The sequence below is a fragment of the Neovison vison genome, chromosome 4 (genome assembly GCF_020171115.1).
Source record: "Neovison vison isolate M4711 chromosome 4, ASM_NN_V1, whole genome shotgun sequence".
In the NCBI taxonomy this organism is placed as follows: domain Eukaryota; kingdom Metazoa; phylum Chordata; class Mammalia; order Carnivora; family Mustelidae; genus Neogale; species Neogale vison.
The window spans coordinates 210973574-210981291 of NC_058094.1; positions in this window are offsets into that span (position 1 = coordinate 210973574).

A 7718-nucleotide genomic window follows, 5' to 3' on the forward strand; every position below is an offset into this window, starting at 1 on the left:
AGGGGTCTTGGTGGGTGCAGCAAAAGGAGCCCAGACTAGCTGTATGTCCTGCTACCTGTTTAGGGGACCCCTGGGACTTCTGGTTGGGACTGTCTTGGCTAAGGGTATATGTCAAGTTGACTGGGACACAGCACGACCAGACACTTGGTCAAGCCTTATTCCAGATGTGTCTGTGAGGGCATTTCTAAGCGAGATTGACATTAGCGTGAGATGACTAAATAAAGCAGAGTACCCTCCCTCATGTGGGGGGCCCCATCCAGTCAACTGAAGGCCTGAACAGAGCAAAAAGGCTGAGTATGAAGGAACTCTGCTTGTCTGACTGAGCTGAGATATTGGTCTTTTCCTGCCTTCAGACTTACATGGAACACTGTCTTTCTTGGGTCTCAAGCCTGCTGGCTTTTGGACTTGAACTTACATCCTTGGTTTGCCTGGGTCTCCAGCTTGTCTGCTGTGTTCTCAGAACTTCTTAGCCTCCACACTCATATGAACAGATTCCTTGTGATCAGTCTTTATATATCCTATTCTATTTCTCTGGAGAACCCTGACTCCTACAAGGCCAAGTGACTCATACAAGTTTGCTTTTGGCAGTGACCAGAGGGGACTGTCAAACTGGTAGAAGCCCAGAATTCAAGGTCCAGGGTGTTAAGCAGGAGAACCTCACCAAGCCTTTTCAAATACATTAAAAAAATTCCCATCATGCTCTTCCATTTCAAATATAGTACTTGCATCTAAATTCTAACTCCTTGATTACAACCAGCTTTTCTTGTATCAGCAGTGCTCTGAAGGTGAGCCCAGACCCCCAAAGCAATCTGGGGTTCCATGTCATGGGCACAGGAAGCAGAGATCCCAGTATAGTTTTTCTTAACATTATGTACCAAAGAGTGGACCATGATGTGCTTGAATTACCTTGAGGGCTTTTGTTTTGACAGGTCCAACAAATGTTGCGTTCAACTCCATAATACACGTGACTGTTTCAATACACAAATAGTTTGGGTATTTGTTAGTAAAATTATGTCATCTATCTCAAAAAAAATTTTAAGTAAAATTTATATTCAAGAATATTTCCATTTTTAGCCTGTGGCCTTAATGGTCCCTAAAATGCAGCTGTTTCTGCCTCTCCCCAAGTACGTACTTACCACAGTGAGTTTTGGGGGCATCTTGGTGCGTGCCCAGCCTAGGCTGGGAGCATGAGGAGTACTCAGTGAGTATTTGTTGGATGAATCAGGTGGTAGAATGTGACACTTTTCAGATATTTTAGGCATGGAGCTAAGTTGCCATCACTAGGGCATGTCCTAGGTTCTTAGCTACAGTGAAATTACTTTAACTCTGGCTAGTTTAGACAGAAGGTGACGTTGTTGACTAGCTCACAGAATCGTCACAGTAGGTGCCTGGCATCCCTCTTGCGACCACCAGAACGAATGTGCCCCGTCTCTGTTTCTTTGCATCATGGCTTCTGAATCATGGCCGGGGAAGGTGGCATCTGATTGGGCCAGCCTAGGCCACGTGTTCTGGCCTGTGCCAATTACTGTCATCACCCTTCCCACCCCATCCATGCTTCGCCCTTTTCTGGCAGTTTCCTGTCCCCAGTCCTGATCCCCATAGACTGCTCCCCTCAGACTCTCTTGCTGTCAGGTTTCCATTTGCTTAGCTCAGTGGCAGACACCAGTAGGAGACAGAAGGACGAGTGGAGAGAGAGAATCCCTGGTATTTCTACCCCTAGTTACTCCTGACTTCAGCATAGAAGTGTGGTGGTAGATGCATCCCTCTCCCTGAGTGGGAGCCTCGGGCACCCCTCTTCCTCACTTTGCTTCCCCCCAAGCTTCCTATTGTTGTGGGTCTCTGACTGCCTGGGGCCCTTGACTGGCCATTCAGCCCCTACCTTATCACTATAGGTGGTCCCTTCAGTAACCTCTGTCGTCAACCCCATCTGAGTGCGCCTTCTGTTCCCCATGCCCTGGGAAAAGATGCTGAGAGAGTAAGCATCTGGCATTTGAGCTTCTAGGTCAGGGTGAGTTCTGTTTCCCAGTAAGGCTCATGAGGTGTGAGATTCCTTGAATTTATGGAGGGATGATGATGGACACTCTCACCACCTCTGCCCAGTACTGTGCTGGAGGTTTACACCCACTCAATAAGGCAAGGAAGAGAAACAAAAGATGTAAATATTGAAAATAAGCAAGTACAACTCTTCATTCACTGAGGTAATAATTGTATGCATAGACAATCCAAAGGAATCTACTAACTATTGAAATTAGTAGCTGAATTTAGCCAAGTATCAGTGTACACAAGGTCAACATATAAAAATATCAGTTGAATTTCTTGATACTGGCAACAAACAATTAGACAATGGGATTTTTTCAATGCTATTTACAAGGAATGTAAAATGGTGCAGCTGCTATGGGAAACAGTATGGAGATTCCTCAAAAAATTAAAAACAGAATTGCCATGTGATCCAGCAATCTCACTTCTTTGTCTCTATCCCAAAGACCTGAAAACAGGACATCAAAGCGATATTTTCACAATAGGCGAGTGGTAGAAATAACCTAAATGTCTATTAATAGATGAGTGGATAAAAAAAATGTGGTCTGTACATACATTAGAATATTATTCTGCATTAAAAAAGAAGGGAATCATGTTATACACTACAATATGGGTGAACCTTGGGGACATGACACTAAGTAAAATAAGCCAGTCACAAAAAGACAAATACAGTGTGATTCCACTTATATGAGGAACCTAGAGTTGTCAAATACGTAGACACAGAAAGGAGAAATTCTTGGGGGCTAGGGAGAGGGGGAAATGGGGTGTTGTTAGTGAGTATAGAGTTTCAGTTGTACACGATGAGAAAGTTCCAGAGATCTGCACAACAGTATACTTAATGCTACTGTCCTTTTGTTTAAGGTAGTAGATTTCATTGTATGTTTCCTATTACAATAAAAAATTATTTACAGTAGCATCAAAAATATCAAAGAGCTAGTAGTAAATCCAACAAAAGGTGTGCAAGACCTCTACACTAAAGATTGTAAAACACCGGTGAGAGAGATTGAGGTTTTGAGAGTTACTGTTGTGCCACAACAATTAAGATACTGTGGTATTGGCGCAAGAGAGACAAATAGAGCAATCAGTGGGACAGAATAGAGAATCCAGAAATAGACCCACACATATGCAGTCACAAGATTTATAACAAAGGCTCCACTGAAAATCAGTGGGGGAAAAGATGGCTTTTTGCAGTACACAGTACTGGAGCAATTAGATATTTGTGGAGAAAAAAGGAGTACCGTACATGAAATTAGTAGTTGGTAGATCATAAATCCAAATGTGAAAAATCAAACAGCAAAGTTCTGGAAGAAAACATAAGGGATATCTTCATGATGCTGGGGGTATGCAAAAATTTCTCAAACAGCACTCAGAAATGCCCTAAATGAACAGAAGGATACATTGGACTACATTAAAATAAGATCTTATTTTTTCCCCATCAACAGCCATCATTCAGAAAGTGAATAGATAAGACACGGGCCAGAAGAAGATATTCAGAGCACATCTAATAAAGAATCTGATTTTATTTTATTTTATTATTATTATTTGTTTTAGAATCCGATTTTTTTAAGGGCAAAAGAAGTAACAGGTCCTTTACAAAAGAAGATATCCGATGGCCAACGATCATATGAAAAGGTCCTCAACACTATTATTCATCAGAGGACTGTAACCAGAACAAGACTGAGACACCATTATACACATACCAGGATGGCAAACATGGAAAGAAAAGCAGAACCAAGTCTTGAAGATGGGGAGCAACCTGAATTCTCAGACATTTCCGAGGGAAGTATGAATTTGCTCAGTCACTTTGGAAGACTGTTGGGCAGTGTTTATTTAAAACCTAAACGTGGTCTACTCTATGACCCAGCAGCTACCCTCGTAGATATTTATCTGAAAGCAATGAAACGGGTGTGTTTCCCAAAAACCATACAAGAATATTCACAGCAGCAATGGAATTCAACACAGCAAAAAGAAAGAACCCAGATACCCGGCCACGACTTGAAAGAATTTACAGACATTATTTTGAGTGAAAAAAGTAAAAAAAATAAAAATAAAAATAAAAAGAATACACACTTTTTGACCCATTTATATGAAATTAATGTAAAACTAGTCTGTGGTGATAAAGATCATAATTGTAGTTAACTAAGGGGGTAGGGGAAGGTTAGTATCTACTAGGAAAAGGCATGAGGGAACTTTCTGGGGAGGTGGATGTGTTCTATATCTTCATCTGGTTGGCATGCACATGTAAAAATTCATAGAACTATACTCAATATTTGTGTAAGTACTTACAAAAAGTATATCTTAATTCACTCACAAAAAATATTTATTTATGTATTTATTTAGAGGGATGGGGGTGGGCAGGTGGGGAGGGGCAGAGGGAGAGGGAGAATCTCAGGCAGGCTCCATGCTCAGTGAGGAGCCCAATGCGGGGCTCAACCTCATGACCCCGAGATCATGACCAGAGCTGAAACCAAGAGTCAGACATTTAACCGACTTTAATTTAATTTAATTTTTTAAAAGAGGAAAGGGGCCCAGAGGTCAGGTAGGAGAAAAGGTGGATCTCCCCCCAGGTCATGGGAACAGCAATCTTCCTTCTAGCAGAAGACAAGGGGGAAAGCGGTGTGGTTATTTGGTATATCGTGGGGCAGTGAAATCTCGGTCAGACCCCCTCGGAGTGACCCCTGGTCTGCACCATCAGATCCTGTGCTGGATTCCAGGGATTCAGGGTGAACAGGAAGCCTCTCCTGGCTGGGATGATCGAGTTGCAGATTCCTGGCCTTTGAGGGGCTCTTCCGGTCATGGCAAAGCCTCTGCAGCTGCTTCCCTCACACATTGGCTCAAGTTCAGGTGCAGACATTTCCACAGTATTCCCGGGTGAGGTCCTAGCCTCCAACCCGAGGCGTGCTTGAGTGCAGGCCAGTGCAGGACTGGGTCAGCAGGGTTGGCCAGAGATGCTCCTGGATGAGGGGGAGGCCCTGGGTGGCACTCTGCACCCTCTCCCTGGGCTTCCAGGCCAGGGCTACTCAGTGTGTGGTCCATTCGTTACTGGAGTCTGTCTGCAACTGATACTCACCTGTGGTGATACAGCGTGGAAATCCAGAGTGGGCACCGCCGAGAAGCTTCTATAGCTATACTAGTACTCTTAGGCCTCTTCAATTTATGTTATAGAATTGGGGCTTGTGTGTTATATAGCTTTTGTGGTTTTCATTTCATTTTTCTAATTTGTTTTCATCGTGTTTTACAAAAACATAGGACTGTGATGAATTGGACATTTTTGCAAAGAGAAACTGGTCTTTCATCATAAGCTCAAGGAGCATTTTCTTAAATGCTGAAGGAGTGTGTCTGAACAGGACATATGGGTGAGCTCAGGCTGGGTCGTTGGGAAGTCAGGGGCTGCTGCCACCTGCACGTGGCCATTTTTAGAGACATTGAACGAAACAGCCTAATTGAAGTTTCCATAGTTACCAGCGCCACCGAGGAGAACAGGAGCAGATCTTAAAGGGAAAAAGCAGGCACGGGCGGAAGTCAGAAAGGTGGAGGGGAGGAGGAGTCTGGGCGGGAGAGAGTGGCCGCCCCTCTGCAGAGCTGGAGCACTGAGCTGTTGTCCTCATCCCAGGGCCAGACGCCACTGATGCAGCTTTCCATGGAGGACACTGAGGTAACTGCCACGAGGCCTTTGGCACAGCTGGCAGGAAGGGTTACCCTTCAGGGGTCCCATGCTGGCCCGAGCCCAGTGCCAGCTCCAAGAGTCACCTCTTTCTCCACCACGCAGCCCACTATCTGTAGGCCTCCACCCCAAACAGAGTTGGCAATCAGAGGAAGGTTCCTATGCCAACCCCACCCCATTTCCTGCCTCTGTTTCCCTGCTATTGAGTGGGGCCAGTGCCACAGACCAACCAGCCACCTCCTGGACTCGTTCCCTTGCTCAGAGTTTCATTCATTCACTCAACAGACATTTCTAGAGCTCTAGGGCTGTGGTGATGATGGAAGATTTACACGCAGCCTTTAGAACTTGCAGGGATCTGAAGGGCAAAAGCATAGCGGGAGAGGGAAGGCTGGGCTTGGCCGTGTGGCTCACAGGATCTGGAGTGAGCGCTGCTGAAGCCGGGACTCAGTAAATGGCTGTCAGTGGAATCAGAGGAGTCATGGAAATCAACACTTTTCAAGTCCCTCTTGGGCCACATCTGCATGTCCCTGGCAGCTCCCCCCCCACCGCTGAGAGACCCTTCTTACCCATTTGGTTTCAGGCATGAGGTGGGTTTCCACACACAATGTCAAAGCAGATGTCACCATCTTACGAAGTAGCAGAAAAGGTGCCGTCTGGGATCCACCCAGGAGCCCTCCAAGACCTCCAACCACTAGACGGCGCTGTTGCCACTCTTGAGCTGAGAGGCCTAGGAAGTTCGAAGCCAAGGGGAGGACCTGTATTGCCTTAGGAAAATATTTGGATGACGTGAAATAAGAAGCAGTCCCGCCTCAGAATTAGAGGGTCATAAATCACTCTGGGGAAAAAAGGGGCCGGGGGACAGGAGACTTCGGACGTGAGTTTATGATCTCTCCAGAAGCCTCTGATGGAATTACAGTCTCCTAACTCACTGGGGTCTGCTCTTTAGTCCAGCCTGGCCTGAGCTCTTACTTGGGGCCCCCAGGAAGGTCAGTCAGGGTGTCAGCGATGGGAGATTCCCTAGGCAGAGGCTTTAAGCGGGCCCTTTAGGCTTGCTGGGGAACATGAGGGGTGCTGGGTGCTGACAACTGAGTCTTCCTGTTAGAGATTCTGTTAAAATGAATTCCAAGGAATGGAGACTGAAGAGGACAGCTGAAGAGCTACAGATCCCAAACACCAGATGGAAGGGGTTCTGTGGGGTTCTGTGGGGGTGCAGGATGGTGACATTCTGCAAGGCGCTTTGGAACCATGTAGCAAGGACCTGGAACTCTCTTTGGATGAGGTAAAATGGCATGAGTTGCCCTGCTTCTCCCTTGTCTGGGCCATGTCTGTAGTTGGTCCTTTTACAAAATGGAGACCACCAGTGAGAAACACATAGTAGGGCCGCAGAAGAGCTCGCAGACTGAGAACAGCTCATTTGCTGAGGGAGGTGGCATTGACCTTCCTCCAGCTGAGAAGATGTGCCTGAGGGAAGAGGAGACTGTGGCTACCAATAGACCTACCCTCCCTAGCTCTAGCTGTGGCATCTGTCACATCCGGGGTTGAAAAAAAAAATGGCAACCAGAAGCAGGTTTTAATGGCAAGGCAGGGAGGCACTGTTAAAAATAGCTACATTTCCTGAGGTGTGCTCACTGTGTGTCAGACATTGTGCACATAATGACACTTAACTCATACAACTTTCTTACAGATTATTTCCATTTCACAGATAAGGTGAGTGAGGCCGAGAGACAGACTTGTTGAAGGTCACACGAGCCCACAGTTGGGTTGGTGTATTGGAGATTGGAGGATGGTCCCTCCGCTGCCAGGGTGCATCCCACCAGGAGGCCTGCCAGTGTCTCATGCCTCGGATTGGCGGTCCCTGAGTCTGTCAGCTACATTCCCATTCCACTTCTAGTCTTCCCTCCCTGCTTCAGTTCCCAGTTACAACCCAATACCCATCTTTGCTCATTTTTCTCTGCATTGTCCTTTGTATTTCCGATGTTATGGTGACAGCCAAACCATCAATGGGAGAGAGAAGGAG